The sequence below is a fragment of the Podarcis pityusensis genome (genome assembly GCF_964106645.2).
Source record: "Podarcis pityusensis genome assembly, chromosome: 6".
Taxonomy (NCBI): domain Eukaryota; kingdom Metazoa; phylum Chordata; class Lepidosauria; order Squamata; family Lacertidae; genus Podarcis; species Podarcis pityusensis.
Window position 1 is genome coordinate 13,117,006 of NC_138030.1, and position 20,089 is coordinate 13,137,094.

The 20,089-nt window shown below is 43.0% G+C and overlaps 1 protein-coding gene and 1 long non-coding RNA gene across 7 annotated transcripts in view; one reads left to right on the forward strand and one right to left on the reverse strand.

Annotated features, from left to right (window-relative positions):
- Nucleotides 1-20,089, reverse strand: part of GNAS (GNAS complex locus) — a 177,123-nt gene that overhangs the window by 16,093 nt on the left and 140,941 nt on the right. The gene's annotated exons all lie outside the window — the stretch shown is intronic.
- On the forward strand, nt 2,148-7,272 carry LOC308480280. The gene is made up of 2 exons (XR_013987989.1): nt 2,148-2,353; nt 6,477-7,272. It is a non-coding gene; the product is annotated as an uncharacterized lncRNA (long non-coding RNA).

The following is a 20,089-nucleotide window of genomic DNA, read 5'->3' on the forward strand; positions in this document are numbered from 1 at the left end:
TATTAATTCACTTTACATGGATTAAAAAAAAAAGAAGGCGGGGGGGCGGAGGAAGGAAGGAAGGAAGGAAAAAAGTAAGGAAGGAAGGAAGGAAAAAGAGTACCAGTAATCTTGCCTTCTGAGAAATAGTCGTTTGAATATTTAGTTGGTTTGAACTAACGTGAGGTTGACATACACATATAAATTATCAATCTCAAATCTCAATCTCAAAAGTAAAATACTTTTTGTTTTGGGCTAATATGCCAAAATAATAAGAATAAGAATAATCTTAAAACAAGACAATGTTTAAGATTAGGAAGAGAACGCCAGCTGTACTTGTAGCGACACCATCTATGGGAATATGAATGATCTTTCCTTCTAGATTTCTGACATTTCTGTATCTTTTCTCTAGACCATAATGTTATGCCGGAAGTACTTCTGTACAAATTCCAAGTTTATTTTCAAAATGAACATTAAAAAAAAAAGTACTTTTGGGTTTCCCATTTTCTTTAAGCATAATGAGCATTTGAATTTCTTTTCCAAAGGGACAATTATGTTCCTAAATTCTTCCCTACCAAGGATCGGGGCAAATCTGCCATTTCAAGTTAAAAGTGTGGCTGCATGGTGAGTCCACAAGAGCAGAGAATGGAATTATCATTTTCGGTCTCTTCTTAAACTTCTGGTTTTACCTCCTCACTTTAACAAGATATGCTCACATTTAATTGTCATAAAACATGCATAAGTAAAAATGTTCTTTTTCTTTATGCGAACATCAAAGAATTTACAAATTTAAAACTCACACACTGAAAAGAAAAGTTAGACAAAACTTGCCAACAAAGGACTGTCTGCCTCAATGAAAGGGGGAGGTTATGCCAAAAACAAGATACTTAAAAATGTAAACTGAATTTAGAATAAACAACATTGTGCCCTCCTCTCTCGACAAAATAATCCCATTTAGATTCTAAGAACCAGACAAAATTAATGCGAAAAGCAAGGAACCAAAAGCAACTTTTTTTCTGACACTATTTTAAGCACTGCAATCTATTTTTTCAACCATCTATGTATACAACAGCCCTATGAGGGAGAGGCATGTTTTATATATTCATATTGCAGTGTGTGCATGAAGAAAGAGACTACGTATGCTATGACTGAAAAAATGGTTTGCTTACAGGCTTATCAGTTTATGTCTGAAGTGAGATTTGAACAGAAAACTTCCCAATTCACTGTCTTCTATGCATACATCTATGCAAACTCTGTTTAAAATATTAGAAAGAATTATAAATTCTCAAAAAAAACAACAACCCAAAGCTGCCATTTGTCTGCAGAAATAAAACCACACCTTTCAGCTCAAATGATAAAAATGATGGATGTTTCATGCTTAAAAGTGCTAACAACTGAAGTGCATATGTTAACTTCGAAAGCAGTTTCGAATAAAAGCACTGTGCTGAAACGTCCATCTCTGAATAAAGTTACATACATGAAATACATTTTGGAGTTTGTGGGAGGAACAGCAAACGTGGGTGCAACATAAAAACAGCTTTCACAATGGGATCAGCTTTAATTACAGAATAACTCCAGCCACTTGGGAGGTGGAAGAGGACCACTGGTCAAAGTTTCAAACAAATAATGAAAAAGCAGTAAACTATGATTCAATATATTTGGTATCGTCTTGTCTTAATCTTTTTTTTGCAGTTCCTTTTATGGTGTGTGAATTCAAAAGAGCATTTAAAAATAATAATAATAATAATAATAATAATAATAATAATAATACAAAATTAAAACTACAGAATATGAAGACCACAGCTATCTCATAAAATTATTGTGCTGCACTGCACTACTTTCAGAAAGAAAATAAGAACCCTTCCTTGACAAACAAAACAAAACAAAAACCCAGCATGCCTATGCTTTACTAGCCCTTTCTCAAATACATAATTAAAAACGCAAGCGTGCAAAATGTAGTGGAGGCTGCAAGAATTGTGTTTAGTTACTGTGGGAGAGTAAGCTCTACGCCGTTCGCAAATTGCTGGGGCCCTACAGGACAGACAGACAGACTGGCAGGCAGGCAGGCAGGCAAGAAGAGAAAAGGAAAGTCTATTTAAAGAAACTGTAGATGTCTTTTTTCTTTTTCTGCCCGTCTAAAGTTAGTCTGGCTTAGAGGATGCACTAACCCTCCCAATCAGTTTTACATTACAGCACAAGTCCAGAAATAGCTCCCAGCCGCCTTGGCCTCTAGCACGGTTGTCATGACAATGGAACCACAGTTCTATAAATAGATCATCAGCACCAAATCTTGTGAGACACATCTGGAATGGGGCCAGCCTAGCCCCAGCTTGACAAATAAAAATAGGCACAGGCAGTTGGAGAGGCTGGAAAGGTACAATACATCTCTCAACTTGTACACAAAGACAATCAGAGCTGGGCAGGGAAATAACTCTGATTGCTTTTTAATGCAGGATTGGTTTTATGGTAGGGTTATAAAAACACGAAGGCTACATTATTCATACAAAAGCTGCAGTTATGTGTTTACGCTGATTTTTTTCCATTCCCTCCTGCAGTCTGTGGCAAACCATGTCATTTCAAAGCTCTTAACAGTATAATTTCTTGCCTGCCTATGAAGGAGAGAAAGCAAACTCTCTCTCTCTCTCTCTCTCTCTCTCTCTCACACACACACACGGAAAACCAGGTTGTTCTTCAAGTTTTCTTAATATTTTGGACTGGGTCCAGTACATTTCGCTGCTTGCAGGACTCCAACCTCATTGTTTTAAAAGACGGCAGGGATGTGGGCGAATGGTAACAACCTTCCACACAGCAAGGGCTCCCAATGTTAGCACTTTTAAAAACCCAAACCGATTTGCGATTTCTGTTCTATTTAGAAAATAAAAGGCTTCATGTCTTCTTGCCAAATGGGAAGTGATCCATATCTGCGCTTGCTCAGGAATTATAAAATGGGAAACTTGATTTAAATTGACTTTTTGTGCCTACTTGAGATGGTTTAAAACCCAATCCGTTTGAGTGGTGAAACACACAACCTCACAACGAAGCAGATTCTTAAGCCATTTTAAAGACTCTGAAGATACCTTTAAGGACAAAAGACCTCTCAAGGAGGTTTGCAGTGTAATGGCACATTAAAAACATTAATAAAAAGAAGTTAAACTGAAACTAAGGGCTGTATTCAACTATGTATGTGTATAGAATACTTCTGTGAGCGCAACAAAACTTCCCCTCCCCTCTCCCCCCCAAATATACTCCAGAGGTTTTGGGGAATGCCTAGAACAGCTCTGGAGTTTGCACACATTGAGAGGAGCAGTTCCACTGCACTCCTGGAAGTCATTCCACATGCTCAGCAATTTAGTTGGCTACAAATCCTCAACATATGCATTAGAAACACAGTACTCAATGTGGCTGACACAGATCTAGGCCTCTTTAAGCATTAAAATCCAGGTAATGAATGCACCAGGTGGGACGCAGGTGGCGCGGTGGGTTAAAGCACCGAGCCTAGGACTTGCCGATCAGAAGGTCGGCAGTTCGAATCCCTGTGATGGGGTGAGCTCCCGTTGCTCGGTCCCAGCTCCTGCCAACCTAGCAGTTCAAAAGCACATCAAAGTGCAAGTAGATAAATAGGAACCGCTCCGGCGGGAAGGTAAACGGCGTTTCCGTGCGCTGCTCTGGTTCGCCAGAAGCGGCTTAGTCATGCCGGCCACATGACCCGGAAGCTGTCTGCGGACAAACGCCGGCTCCCTCGGCCCATAGAGCGAGATGAGCGCCGCAACCCCAGAGTCGGTCACGACTGGACCTAACGGTCAGGGGCCCCTTTACCTTTTAATGAATGCACAATTCCACCCCTTTTGCCACAATTTGCACTGACTTGCACAAGTTGGAAGACAATGAAAATGGTGATGGAGAGTGGCAGAGCTAGTGCTCTTCTCCCCACTGTCCTCTTACATGTTTACTTTCTCGTATTTATGTCCGAAGAAGGGTACTACAGATGGCAAACATTTACCATGGCGGAACATGCATAAGCCCGCCCTGTTATGCCCTGTACTCTTCCAGGTTCAAAATGGCCTGCGTGTCAACAGACTGGCAGAAAATGACTCCTTTAACAATGAAACATCATCCAGAAAGAAGCTGGGCCTTCTGTGTGTTTATATGCACAACAGCCCAGGTAACCATTAATGAAAATTAATATAATGGATATATAACCTTTAATATAAGTATTACCTTATTTTGCTTCTGCTTATCATACAAGTAGGTGGCGCTGTGGTCTAAACCACAGAGCCTAGGGCTTGCTGATCAGAAGGTCGGCGGTTCGAATCCCCGCGACTGGGTGAGCTCCCGTTGTCTGGTCCCAGCTCCTGCTCACCTAGCGGTTCGAAAGCACTTCAAAGTGCAAGTAGATAAATAGGTACTGCTCCGGCGGGAAGATAAACTGCGTTTCCGTGCGTTGCTCTGGTTTGCCAGAAGCGGCTTAGTCATGCTGGCCACATGACCCAGAAGCTGTCTGCGGACAAACGCCGGCTCCCTCGGCCTATAGAGCGAGATGAGCGCGCAACCCAAGAGTCGTCCGTGACTGGACCTAATGGTCAGGGGTACCTTTACCTTATCATACAAGCAGACTTAAAAGTTAAAAGCTTGATTCATATAATTAGCCAATGAATTGTCTGTTTTGAAGAAAGTGATCAGTCAATTTATATGACATCAGTTGAAAGGGTAGAAAATGCAGTGAGATTATGCTGGCATGTAAGCTTGCCTATGTTCATGGTTGTCCAAGCTGGTTTTAGTACAGATGTACTAAATGTTTTATGCCTATTGAAATGATAAATCTTTCTGAGTTCTTCTATATAAGCTCCTTGCCATTTCTGTTATGACTTTGACTGAAAAATGGCATAACTTGCAAATGGCACTGATTCAGGTTGTGATCAACGGGAACAGTTACAATTAGGCTGCTCTTTTAGCTATTGCTGTGAAGTACTGAGCAACCCAGAATATAAAGCTTAAGAATACTTGCTGAAAACACAGTTGGGAATGTAGATGGAATGAAACTAATGCAACTGTAATAAGCATCTGAACAAGAATAAAAACTGCCCAAAAGGAACTAATACAGGCATTCAATGCAAACTGCACCATCAGCCCACAGGATTCCTTTAGGTCCCTACATGGATAGTTTCATTTTGAAAAATTGTAGAGTAAGCTTCCTACAGAGTCAAATCTATATGCAGGCCTTCATCCCTACCCCACCCCCCGCCGTGCAAAACAACCACATACAATTTTGTCTGCTTGCAATCTGAACAATGTATATTTCAGAAAGTAGCTGCTTGCATATAAATACCCTGGAAAATTTTACACTGCAACATACTGGTTACATTCAGAATTTCCATTCGTTTGTGTTGAAGCGAGGCTTACATGCCCCTGTGCCAAGGGTTTAAGGACGAAAAACCAATGCCAAGCTCTATTTAGAAAAAGAACTATACAGTTATAGCAAGCATTTTAGAGAATTTCTTCAGAGAATTTCCTCCTGCAAACAAAAGCTGTTCACTGGCTTTGCATGTGGAAAAATGCAAAAGCAGGAGAAAATGCTGTACGTCCACAATTTTATGTATGTTCTGGCAGCTGGTAGTAACCATTTAGAATAGACCAAAATGGTCCTCTGAAGGTCTTATACACTAGCTGTAAGAGGACTTCAGAAGCATTTATGCATCAACTAAAACTGGCTTTTCTGAACTTCCAGGCTACTCTCCCTCCCCCTCCCTCTTTGCATCAAATAGCAATGGGCATGACTCTGTCATACATTTCAGAATTGCCACTTTGAAACACCCCATTTCTTGCAGCTTGTGTGTGTGCTAATACAACCAGCAGCCTTCCTCCATCCAAAAGGTCTGCTCACTTAACCAGAAAGTTGTTTAACAGATGCAAGCTCACAGCATACAGGCATGAGGCAAACTATATGAATCTGATTACCGGGCATATTTGGATTCTGGGAAGACTCCTATCAAGGGCATCAGCTCCCCCTCCAATGTTTTTGGGGTATCCCCCTCCCCCCATGTCCAAAAAATGCAGAGGCCAAATTTGACAGGTGGGCAGGGCTGTCCTCCTTGGGGATACATGCTGAATGGTATTGCATGCTGCTGAGAGATAAAGGTAAATCAACGGGGCTGCACTCCTCCCCCCCCCCCGCCAATCTCTCTCGAGATAAAGGTAATCAATCAGGGTGACCAAGGCTGATTCAGTCCAGGCCTGAAGCCAGACTAAGCAATCCTTCTCATGCAGGAATGTCTGCAGTTAGATTGCCACTGCTGCCTCCCCCCCCCCCCCAAAAAAGAGGCGCTGCTTGTTCAATGTTTAAGCAAAGGTTGGATGGCCAATTCCTTCCAACTCTACAATTCTACGATTCTGTTATGAGCAGAGACTGCAGTGTTTTAAAGAGATATTTGGTAACACAGATGGGACAATCCATCTTGCCTTGCATTTTACACAAAAACCTTTCTTATCTTCTTTTTCAGACTTCTGTGCTTTTCAAAAAATTCCACGAATTTTTTACTTGAGATGTAGAGAAATGCAAATGAACGTCTTGTGCAACAGGGCTTTACTGCTTCCTACTTCCTGCTGCAACCCAACAGTGCTCACAAAAAGCTACCCCTGAAAGTGGGTACATTTGAGAAATAAGGACTTCTGTACCAATATGCAGCATGCTTCGTAAAACAGGGATAAGGAGATCGTATCTTTGCTATGCTTGGCAAGTGTTCTCACCATCAAAAGATGAAAACAAAGCATTAATCTTGGAAACTGTAGAGTTCTGCAGTTTCAGGTGATGTCTTAAGGAAAACCAGCATGGTGTTCTCCACACACTTAACTGGGCATCAGAGTATTTAACTTCAGCATAATTAGCAAGCTCTTAAATGAGGCCAAATAGCAGAGCGTGTGCAAACCACCAAAGTAATTGAAAAGGTGAAATGGACTCTAGTTGCTACAGTAACATACAAAGAACAGTTAGAGATGCTAGCCTATTTTTAGCCCTTTCTCTTTTGCCAAGAAAACGGAAGCCTGATGAAAAATAGTTTTAGTGACAGATGCAATATTTTGCACATTAAATTACTAAATATAGTATCTCTCAAGTCACATTCAAAAATGGGAAATATAGTTAATGCAATTCAGAGGACTGCATATGAGGGTATGCAGTAGACACTGTACTGGGAAAGCAACCAATGGCTATTATCATAAAGTTGGCTGCAAGCCATTTCTATCTTCTATCCGTAAGAAATTTATTTTGCTTGCGCCATCCTATGGCCATTCTGACCAGCTCTGTTGTCAGTTCTCTGTTATGAATGATGTTCTTTAGTTAAATGAATGATGTTCTAGGCAGTGTCGGAAAATTGTGTATTTTATTTTCCATGAAAAGAATACCGCTGGCCCACAGGCAATCCACTCTAGAAACTAAAATAGTCATATTACTACTGTACACAATCTTTCCTGACACCAAGACTGACATAATTCTTAAAATTCTAATATTTAAGGCCAATTCAGATTGTTTTTGTATTAACTGATAATATAAGGTTGTATGGACTGGTGAACATAATTACAATCTGAAAATTCAGTACATGCACAGTGAGCACTGAAGCATATAGTTGTAATTAAGATGTGCAATGATATGACTCGCCCCACACTTTCCAATGTGTAAAGAACTACAGAAACAGAGTGCATCAGCATTATGTGTGTCTGCATACTGCTTATATGTTACATTCTGCGTATGGTACAGATCTGCTGCCCTGAAACACATGCAGAATTTCCAAATGGTACTTTTGTGTATTGGTCAGTTGTCAGCAAATCCATTATTTGCTGAAGTCATAGACAACTGTATGCTAATATATAAAATAAAAAGCAACATTATTTGAAAGCATTTGGCAAACCCATGAAAGGAATGCAATTAGGCCCACACCACACTAAGCAAAGTAGGGCATATAAAAAGTTAACCGCGCTGCTAAAGTTAATACTCAGATCCCATGGCCATGTGCTTTTTTCTTTTTAGTAACATGCAAAGATGTACATTAATATAATTATGAACTAGAGCATCCCATTAAATAACTAGGTACAATAAAGGCCCCATTCACTGCAGAACTGGCAAGAGGAACACAAACTATATTTCCACAGGGCTGGGCAGCACTCAGCTTCTGAGACTCCTTTGTGCAATCAGCAGACAGTCAGAATGCTGAGAATTTAATAAACTCCTTTAAAAATAAAGTCTTGGAAATGCAGATATATATAGTAGTCTTCCAATTTTCATGGCTGATGAATTGTTTGAACATGAAATGGCGAATATTTCTAATGCCACTCTCAGTGCACAATAGAAGCTAATTAGTATAGCTAACCGACATTCATAGATTTATTTTTATCATGACATTGCTACCCAGTAGCAAGCAAGAATCCTAGCAGATCTTACTGGCTGGTCACCTTAAGCCTGTTTTTTTCAATTTTTCTGGATGTCATCTCCAAAAGAAGCTGACTTGCTTGGTGTCTGGTTCTAGCAAGCTAAACAGAAACTGCATTCCATACCGACTTCAACAGTTCTGCAAACATGTAATGTCAGCATTTGTAATACATGGAGCAGTATGGTCAATTAACTCCAGTTGTCAGGAATTCAAGCACATATGGTTTATATAGCAATTGTTTTCATTTCAGAAAACAACCCGTTTCATATAGGAGTTTTAATGCATGCCTGAGTAACATGCTACAACACTTGCAGTCCAAGATGATGGAGGATGCCTTTGATATGCCCTCCTACATGACCCAGAGCTGCATCTACTTCAGTTCCCCCTGCCCACCTCACCCCCACCAACTACAGCAGCCTTGCTTAAAAAAAAAAAAAAAGCACTTTGCCGGATTGTTGCTTTGCGGCTTCTCATTTACACAAGCACTTTCAAGGCAGGGGACCCTTTGCAGAGGATAAAATAACTTCAATGAGCAAGAGAAACAGAATCTATTCAGGGACAAGCACCTTCTAGATGCACATTCCAGGAAATAAAGCACTCAATGCTCACAGCTGCTTCTTGTACCCTATTTCAGGGACTTGAGCATAACCCATAAATGTGCAACTTGCTCTTCCCCACCCTCACCCCGCCACATGCAGCATATTCATTGTAATGTATCAACATAGAATTTTACACACCTGTTTTATACTCCAGTGACCCCCCCTAAACAAAAACTTCCCACATCACATCACCTTTTGATAATTTAGTTATCCATTTTAAAAGATGGCTTAAAATGTATTTCTAGCTGACTGGTAAGCACTTTGCACAAGTCTGCAGCAACACTGCTTAGCAAACTGGCCCCATGGCAGCTGTTCTAAGGCAGTGCTGCTAAAGAAGCCTTTCCCAGCCTTGGGTTCCCAGATGTTGTTGGACTACCACTCCCATCATCCTGGACTGCTGACTGTGGGTGATGGGAGTTGTAGTCCAACAACACCTGGGAACCCAAGGTTGGGAAAGGCTGTGTTGGAGGAATGTACCCATGAGCCAAAACCAGCATGGCCAATTGTCAGGGATGATGTGAGTTGTAGTACAAAACTTCTGGAGGGCACTAGGTTGGGGAAGGCATATGATGTACCTTGTACACAGAACTATTTGAACTAAGCAATACTTCTGGCCCTTCAATGGCAAACCCTCATGGCATAACAGGGACATGAGGTAATTCACAACCCATGCACATCTAACTTGTGCACATTCAGTTTTATGTGCTTGGCATTTAAAAAATAAATAAATAGAGAGAGTGCGGGCATTCGGGAAAAAAGACTTTGGCAACCCACTGAACCCAGGGTGTTTATTATTATACACGATTTTGGCTTTAGGTGCTGTCCCCAGAATGTAACCCGGGGAAGTTGAGAGTCGCTTGTACAAAGTATTATGTAACTGCTCAAAAACTAAACAAAGACATAATATGTTTAGTAGGTTCTAGAAGAGATACAGTGATATGAATAAGCAATGACATCTCATTGTTGTGGTTAGCATGATGGTTTTGTTGTTGCTTACTTGTATAGTTGTATCTACTGATACTCAACTTAGTGGCACAGCATCTATCAGATGGGGGAGTGTAAAATGGGCCATCCACAGACAAGGTACGGGCTCCTGTATAAACAGGGGGTTCCCTAGATATCCAGACATATTATTTCATAAACTAAAAAAAAAGCGGGGGGTGCTCTTTCAAGGACTCATTCTTACTGGTTTTCAGGGCAATTCAGCAAAATTTGCAGGGGGAGGAGGAAAGTGTAGGGAGAAGATTGGTTGTTCCAAGTCCCTAGCAACTTATAGTGTACTGAAGGGTAGGGATTATTGGTGGGGACGCATGCCACGAAGTTAAAAATGTAAGCTACAAGAGAAGGTAAGATGAAAGAAAAATGAGCGCATGCCCATTTCTTTTCCTTCTTGACAGGGCTTTGAGATACAACACAACATTTGTTGCTAGTCACCGTTTGTTCATTGCTACTGTTATATTGAAAACCCAATTAAAAATGCAAATTCTTAAATGTCAGCTGTTATGATTTCAGGTAGCAATTTATCTGCGTACAAATTGCTCAACACTGGCTATTCCTTTAAATTCACATAAGTCAGTCGAAATACATAGATTTGATTAACTTTGTATGTTACAGAACTTGCTAGAGTCTCACGAACAAGGCTAATTTGTATTTGGTATTTCATGGAAGGTGACTGAGGTTTGAGTACTTTACCTCTGTACTGCTGACACACTTTTAGATTCCCCACAAGGGGGATCAAGTTCAGCAAAGTCACGTATTCCTGGAATTTTCCTCTTCCAAGTTTACCCATAATTATTTTCAATTTCTCGCTGACTGGAATTTCTTAAATCTATGCCAGTGACTGTATTCTAACCATATACTTGAAACAATTGCCACAGAAAATTGCTTCCTAGAGAGCAATGGACCCAAATCAGATATCTTGTGAATTCAGACCAAACATGTAAATCCCCTCCTCATTTTCAGGTTATAACTATGGTTTAGCATGATGTCGGGTCTGGTGTAATCTTAGTGACCACTGACCACCACTCTGAAGAGAGAGAGAGACTAAAAATCAAGCTCAGACTCCAGGTCTACTCTCTGGTAATTGGTTAAGCAGTTTTAGACTTCAAGGGAAACCACAGCAATTCCTGCCTGGAAATGTGAGGGGGCTAAGGAGTTTGAGGGGCATTCCAAATTATCAAACTATGGCTAGGCAATTTTTTAAAGTGATGAACATTGACGAAAGAGCATCATTTTAAAAATAAATAAATAAAGACATAAATAAATAAATTTCCCTTTCTACTAATTGTTTGCTTTTTAAACAGAAAACATCATTTTTAGAGTATGTTAAGGAGTATTAGGGTTTTCTTGGTTTTGGTCAGTATTACAATTTACTTGTCTACCCCCTGCTTCCTACAGACTCTTCCAAAGGTCTGAACGTCCCACATTCGTATACAAATAATACTTGCACCAAAATCAGAACAAATCTTTATTGTTGCAGTTCATGAACGGCACTGGAAGTGAACTGTATTAGCCCTACAATCTAAATGTAGATTTAAGAAAACTCTTGCCTGGTGGTTTCCTTATAGAACAAAACTTTGCCCAAGATCTGGGGAAGTTTTATCTCGCAAGCACCAGAAGCACATCTGTGTCTATTGCATGAGACTGCTAACCACTACTGGGCCAAGGGCTTTTGCGAGAAGAAAGCATTCTCCACTACACGCCACCTTTACAAATATGGAACCCTTCCATTTCTGTGTTTTAACCAGGTATTTTACGAATGTATTTTGGGAAGTTGCCTGTGTTATTCTAATACCTTTCCTTTTTCTGTTCAAGGCCTCTTTCCTGCACAACGCAATGACAAGAAGCTAACAACAGCCTGCAAAGCCTGCTAACATCATGCATCAGAAATAGCAAACCCCAGCACCAGGCTAGGCTTTATTACAAAGTATTCAGAATCTGTGCCGAGTAAGCGGCAGATTTCTAAAAATAGTGTTGTCATATTTACTATGTTATTTGCTGCCTTTGAAAACAAATTTTAAAAAAACACATTCTATTTTAGAAAACCATTTTTCTAATACTGATGGCACTATGTGAAGGTGGGTGGGAGAGCAGGTTCAAATGTCCCCCGAAACTCCAAATATTTTTCTATTATGTTGTTTGCATGAACTGCTCCAGGCCCCCTTGGTTTCCACGTTGCAATTCCAGCCAATCACAATACATTTGTGCAAATAGCGAAACAGGTTTGGCTACACAACAACATCACTGAAGGTGGAGAAAGCCCTCATATTGCCCTCCCTCTGAATGGACAAGGATGAGGAAATGCCTTTGTCTGTTCCCTAGGCAACTGGTCCCTCCTGCCTTTCACTACTGTGTTTAGAAATTTAGCAGCCTCTAATGAGGGATGTTTTTCAAGTCCAAATATAACAGGTATTCAGGTTAAATATCAAACCATAATCCAGTGCTAAATGCTACTTCGACTAGTATACTCCCACTTGGAGGTGGCAATTCCTCACAGTTTGAGGCAAACCATAGTTTATATAAATATATAGTTTATAATATATATAGTTCATATAAATAAGTATAATCTGGTATCAAGAAGAAACTGAAACTTCAGTATCACAGGCCTAGTCTTGTGGAATGCTCTTCCAACAGAGATTCAGCAAGTGCATTGAGCATCAACTTTAAAGTGTTTGCTGAAAACTTTATCATGCCTCCAGGCTTATGTAGACAATCAAGAAAAAATATATTCTGCAACAGACAGTGATCTGTGTTTATAGTTTTTATTGTGGATATATTTGTTATAAACTAATTTAATATTTTTCTGAAATTGGAATATGTAAGTATTTTTGAATGAATGAAGGTTTGCACTGTATTGTTTGTATTTGCTCTGTAATCTAAGGCTAAAAATCCGGTTTTGAACCAGATTTATGGGGTAAATGCAGAACAGTCTGCTGGTTTGTGTGAACTGACAATCTATAGTTTGCTTCAAACTAGGAAAGAAAACAGTAAATTGTTGTCCATGAGCAGACAGAGGATGTGAGCTCGAGGGTCATATCCTGGTTTGTTAACCAGCGTTAGAGTAAACTATACCACCTATAATTTCCCAGCTTCCCCTTAACACACACATCACTTAAAAAGAAATACATTAATTTGCTTTTCAGTCCTCTGGTAAGGAGGCCAATGTCAAATCACATATTTTTAATTGTAAGATTTTTAAGAAATGTGCCTTTTTTCTATATGTGTTATTTAGACATTTTAACACTATTTGTTTCAATACACACGTGAAGAAAGGCTTTTCTTATTGAAAGCTAGGTTTCAGATGTGGCTTAATTTCTAAATTATTTCTGGAAGGAATGGGTCTGGAGGAATAATCCTTCGCTCAGTGGAAGAGACAGTTTGAAAATCTTTTGCCCAAAAGTCTTACACAACTGGGAATTGCCACCACAGATATTCTCCCCATGCCTTACATCTTCTCTAACAAGCAGCTGGTAAATTCTCACTAAAGCAATGCAGATGTATAATTACACAGGTGTATAATACCATCTGTATATGATGGAACTTCTGAAGGAAGTGGAACTACCAAAAGGACCCATCTGCTCAGGTATGTAGGGAAGAAGGTGGTCTTTCAGATATCTGAGGCCTCAGTCACTTACATGAGGTCCACAAGCCTCTTTATAGAACTACAGTTCTTAAGAGGAGAGGGCATGACTTTGTTCATATATTTATGATAGCATGGGGGAAAGTGAAGGTGAAAAAAGCCCAACTGCCTAGGACTCTTTTAACCTACAACTTGGGCTAATTTCATGTTTATCAATGATCTGAATAAATGAATTCACAGAAGGAGCAGATGAATTAGTCCAATCACATTTTGTTTACCGTATTTTTCGCCCCATAGGATGCACCAGCCCATAGGACGCATCAAGTTTTGGGGGGGGGGGGAATAAAGAAAAAAAATTTTATTTCCCCCCCAGGCGCTTGTGGGGCCGGCAGTGGGGAGAAGCGCTCTTCTCCCCGCAGTCCGCCTTCAGACCAGGTCCGGGGACAGCGGGAAGACGCGCTGCGCCTCCCAGCTGTCCCCAGAGCTTGCGGGGCAGGCAGCGGGGAGAAGCGCTCTTCTCCCCGCCGCCCGCCTTCAGACGAGGTCCGGGGACAGCGGGGAGACGCGCTGTGCCTCCCAGCTGTCCCCGGAGCTTGCGGGGCAGGCAGTGGGGAGAAGCGCTCTTCTCCCCGCCGCCCGCCTTGAGATCAGGTCCGGGGACAGCAGGAAAACGTGCTGCGTCTCCCAGCTGTCCCCGGAGCTTGTGGGGCAGGCAGCGGGGAGAAGCCCTCTTCTCCCCGCCGCCCGCCTTGAGATCAGGTCCGGGGACAGCGGGGAGACGCGCTGCGCCTCCCAGCTGTCCCCGGAGCTTGCGGGGCAGGCAGCGGGGAGAAGCGCTCTTCTCCCCGCTGCCCGCCTTCAGATAATAATAATAATAATAATAATAATAATAATAATAAATTTTATTTATATCCCGCCCTCCCCAGCCAAAGCCAGGCTCAGGGCGGCTAACAACAAACAAATAATCAAACAATCAAACAATCCAACATTCTAAAACATTTCATTATAAAAATTAATTAAAATCAAATTAATGGCAACCGTTAAGCAAAGTTCTGTGCAGGTTGCCAGAGGAGGGAGTCAGGCTGGGCCCTGACCAAAGGCCTGGTGGAACAACTCTGTCTTGCAGGCCTTGCGGAAAGATGTCAGGTCCCGCAGGGCCCTAGTCTCTTGTGACAGAGCGTTCCACCAGATTGGAGCCGCAGCCGAGAAAGCCCTGGCTCTAGTTGAGGCCAGCCTAACCTCTCTGAGGCCTGGGACCTTCAGGATGTTTTTATTTGCAGACCGTAGGTTCCTCTGTGGGGCATACCAGGAGAGGCGGTCCCGTAGGTACGAGGGTCCTAGGCCGTATAGGGCTTTAAAGGTTAAAACCAGCACCTTAAACCTGAAGCGCTGCGTCTCCCAGCTGTCCCCGGAGCTTGCGGGGCAGGCAGTGGGGAGAAGCGCTCTTCTCCCCGCCGCCCGCCTTCTGATCAGGTCCGGGGACAGCGGGGAGATGCGCTGCGCCTCCCAGCTGTCCCCGGAGCTTGCGGGGCAAGCAGCGGGGAGAAGCGCTCTTCTCCCTGCCGCCCGCCTTCTGATCAGGTCCGGGGACAGCAGGAAGACGCGCTGCGTCTCCCAGCTGTCCCCGGAGCTTGCGGGGCAGGCAGCGGGGAGAAGCGCTCTTCTCCCTGCCGCCCGCCTTGAGATCAGGTCCGGGGACAGCGGGGAGATGCGCTGCGCCTCCCAGCTGTCCCCGGAGCTTGCGGGGCAAGCAGCGGGGAGAAGCGCTCTTCTCCCCGCCGCCCGCCTTCTGATCAGGTCCGGGGACAGCAGGAAGACGCGCTGCGTCTCCCAGCTGTCCCCGGAGCTTGTGGGGCTGGCGGCGGGATCTCCCCGCCGTCAGCCTCCAAACCACTTCGGGAGACAGCGGGATGGCGGCGTTCCGCCTCCCTCTGTCCCCCGACCTTGTGGGGCTGGCGCTGGGGCTCTCCTGAAGCCTGGAGAGCGAGAGGGGTCAGTGCGCACCGACCCCTCTCGCTCTCCAGGCTTCAGTGAAAGCCTGCATTTGCCCCATAGGACGCACACACATTTCCCCTTCATTTTTGGAGGGGAAAAAGTGCGTCCTATAGGGCGAAAAATACGGTAACTTGAATGACTGGAGTCTACTTGTGGCCATTTTACGCACAATATTCCAACTATTTACTTTACACATGCCAAGTGACTGCCGTTTTAAGGTAACTCTAGTACCTTGGAGATAAAGGATTTAAATTCAGCCCAGTTCACCGATGTGCACATATGATCAACAAATTCCAACATAAATGCTCATAGTTGAACATAGTAACTAGGAATGCAAGGTAAAAGGCAGAATCTAAATATTTACACCCTAACAAACATTTAAACAGCAAAGTAGTCTTACCATCAGGTGCTGTTTCAAGCACAAGTTTGAACATAAAATCAAAGACTTAGCATGCTGAATCTCAGTTGAAGTAAAAAAGGATGAGTGTAGTTAAGCTTTACAAGAGGGAATCAAAATGTTTTTTTTTGTAGAATTATAACTTAAGATGTCCAGAGGTGACAGTTAAAAGTGGTTAATACCCATGTACAGTGGTATCTCTGGTTGTGGACGGGATCCGTTCCAGAGCTCCAGTCAGATCCCGAGGTTTCAGTAACCGGAGGGACCACTTCTGCACCTGCGCGTGCGGCGAAACACTTCCGGGTTTGCCGCTTTTGCAACCAAAAGTTTACATTACCTGAGGGTAACATAAGCTGAGGTGCTATTGTACTTGGTTGTAGTGCCAAAGCCCTAAATTAAAGTTTAGCATAGTTTCCTAAAGTTTAGTTAAAACTATCTATTGTGCAAAGAACGTGACTGCAAGTTTTCTAAATGCACTGCTAAGTTTCACACAACGGACTGTGCAAGCAGATGATTAGATGTTTGTGGTCCACAAACTCATACACACCTAGAGCCACACACATACTCACAGATGCATAAACACAAAATATTTGAACAGAAAACTGAAAGAATCCCAATTTGCTTTTGCCATCTAGCTGTTCATCAGCTGCTGCTGCTGCTGCTACATATGCACTCCCCTCTGTCTCCAGCCCTCCTACCAATGCTTCTGCTACCGTGTAAAACAAAGTATTCTGCAAATTCTTGATTGATAGAGTTGTTCCGTGTCTGCTCAGCCACTTCTTGGGTTACCACTGTGACTGCTGGCAATAAAAGGCAAGCAGTACAGTTTGCTATACCAACACCACCAGCTCCTCCCTTGAAACGGCAGAAAGCAAAAAAACCCAACAACACGTTGAGGCATTCTTGCAGGAAACAGCATGAGAATAAGCTCTCACACACTACTTCCAGCCCTTCCTGAAGTCGGAGGGGTGTGAAACAGCTTGCGAATGGCTTCCCTTGCCTTATTTCCTTTTCCACCCTGGTTGAAATGCAGGAAATGTTAACTGGGAGACATGCACAGAAAACCTTTGCACTAAAAACAACGAGGGCAACAAGTAGAATCACCAGGAAAATGATGAGAAATCTTGCGTGGCGAAGCCCCGGGCCCCGCAGTTCCCACAGAAATAAACACACAGACATGAATATGTTGGGTTAACGGGATAAATTAGGCCACAACCTTATTGGTTACAGATGTGAGCCGTTTGGCTTAGGCAATTGGGTGAAGCAAGACTATATCCTGACTCCTGCCTGTCTGCAGGAAGTCTAGAAAGGGTCACCCACCGATAGGGGGAGCCCTATGATACACATCAATTAAGAGCTCCCCCAGGGTCACCGATGGGGTCGTGGCATGGCCCCACCCCACACCCAGGCTTCGGACAGGAACCACACCCCCGGATCCCTTTAACGGGATACCCTTAGTTTGGAGGGGCAGCGCAGGCAACAACGTCCCCTCCCATAACAAGGCTTACCCAATGCCTAACTTTAAAGTTGTGGCGATTGCTACTAGGTAGGTGAAAACCAAATGGCTGGTGCCAATTTGCCAAGTGGAAAAATTCCTACCCAGCCCCAACAACCAAGCAATGCAAGGAAGAGGGTGAGTGGGCTGGGAGATCCGCTGAAGGAAATGAATGGAGGCTGCCCGTGGCGTGGTTTAAAGGGCAAGTGGCCACGCCCCCAGCTAACCCGATTGGTCAGCCGGGGGGGGGGGGGGCGTTACGCAACTGGGTGTCCTAATGACGTGGGCAGCATTCCTCCGTCCACTGCCGGGTCACTGTGAGGTCCCGGAACTCCTCCCGCAACGCAGCCTCCCAAAAAAGGAGAGCTGTCTTATTGGACAGGGAAGAAACTAGTTTTTGAATGTGTTAATGTAGGGACATTTGAGAGACACAGGGACATGAACTAAATCAGCCATGGAACACCATCGGAATAAAACACTAGCTTTCAGTGATGGAGTGTTTTGTTGTGTTCTTGAGGTTTGAGAATGGGGATCCTTTGCCAGGTCTCAGTGTCTCGAAAGGCCAGGATACGCACATTTCAGCATTACACTTGGACACCACAGGACTCCCTTATTGAACTGTCATGTGTTTGGTCCTCTGCATACCCCTAAACCCAAGCCTGCACCACTACAATCACAAAAGTTTGATGCTACTCTCATGACACATTTTAATAAGTATATTACATTAGGACATCTTGTCAGCAGAAGTAGTCTTTCCCTTTATCTCCCCTCAATCTCAGTCCCCTTTTATATGGACAGCTCCCCAGAGAATACAAAACCAGTTTTATGCCACTTTAGACCGGATATGGATAATGTTACAACTTCTATAAAGAAGTGCATTATTCTGATTCTGGGTAGTGTCGATAACATTAAAAGCTCCAAATGCGACTTCTTCTAAAAAGATTCTTCTTCTTTATGCTTCCCTAAAAGGATATTTAAAAGACAAGTAGTGCTGTGGATTCCCGCCCTACTCCCAGAGCCCTCCTGGACAGCTGTGCCGAGGAATCTCCCTCCCCAGTCAAGATCACACATCTTCTAAAAGCCAAAGTGAAAGTAACCAGTTTGGTAAGCCAGTTAAGGGGAAGGAAAATCACCCATTTCCCCCTCCCTCCAAGCTGCACACTTCTGCATGAGTTAGCAGGAAACACAGGAAAGCTGAATGCAAGCCGTCAGCTCAGCTTCCAAAAATGAACAAGGGTTATTCTGCACAGTAGCAGATTTGAAAGTGTACATTATGGCAAAGTGAGGGCTTTAATTAAAATTAGACTGAGACTGTAAGTCTTGGACTTCCTACCTCTGCATGAAAAAAAGGGATTTCAAAAAGTCAAATGTTTTTTAAAAAAGTTATTTTTCGCCTCTCTTTGTGTGTGCATTGCTGAGAGAAGAGTGCCAGCAAATTGCCATGCGGAATACCTCCTAAAGTGTTAAATATGTTTAGGACAAAGCAGTCACGTGACTAAGGTATGGTCAAAGTTATGGTTCTTGGCTACATGTGAAATCAGGTACCCGTTCCCAATACTCTAGCTCACTACAATAGGTTATGGAGGAGTTACAACTCTTCACACTTACATGCGAGTGATCGCCAAAGGAGAAAAAGAGTAGGCATGTGTATTCCAACATACTTTGCTAAAATTTATGATTGAAGCATTACATTGATCTCACGACATCAACACTATAACTACAGATTTGGTTGTAAGTTAAACATGCAAAGGATTTCAAGTTCTCCTGTGGAACTCGGGTCTATTATTTTAGAATCCGAACACACAATTATCATCTGGCCACATTCCCAAGTTAATCTAGGTGTATGCTACCAGGCACATCGAAAGATGAGGTGGAAGTGAATCCCAACTCCCCATCTTATTTATGCAGAGGCTCAAGGTCTAATGCACTTTTTAAAGTCTCTGAAAGAACATGGGTTATGACAGGTCATGGGGGGTCAGGGACTAGGTCTGCCATCTTGGCAGGCCAAAGGAGTGCAAATGAGAGCAACAAAAACTCCACTGCCAAGAGCAGGGAATGCAAAGATCAGGTTATCCCTGCACAGCAACTGCTGCTTGGTATTCATTCATCAGTGTATGCTGGAGCTCTACTTTTATAATGGATTGGCTCTGAAAGGCAACCTACCGTTACTTCTCGACACCTCTGGCTGCTCCTGAATAAACCCCATCTTCTAATTGACCTCCCCAAACTTGCAGCATGTCAGCCATATTTGTGCCCTAGGTCCATAAGAAGCTGCTTGAGTCAGACTATTTGGTAATGTAGCCCAACATTATCGAATGACTGGTAGAGACGCTCCAGAGTCTTATGAGAAAACAAAACTCCTGGAGATGGCAGGTGGCCCTCACAATGCACAAGAACCATCACCTGAACAAACTCTCTAGCTTGTAGCCATGCCCCTGCAAACATATACACACAAGCACACTTTCCAGTGCAGCAAGATCTAGAATACCCAAGACCAGAGGGTGCACCTCAAAACAAAAGCTCACTGAGTCAAGCAGCAGTAACTGCACTCTCTTCTGCCAAGTAGCATTCCGTATTATCCCCCCGTGCCACAATTTGCAAAAGTACAGTGGTACCTCTGGTTAC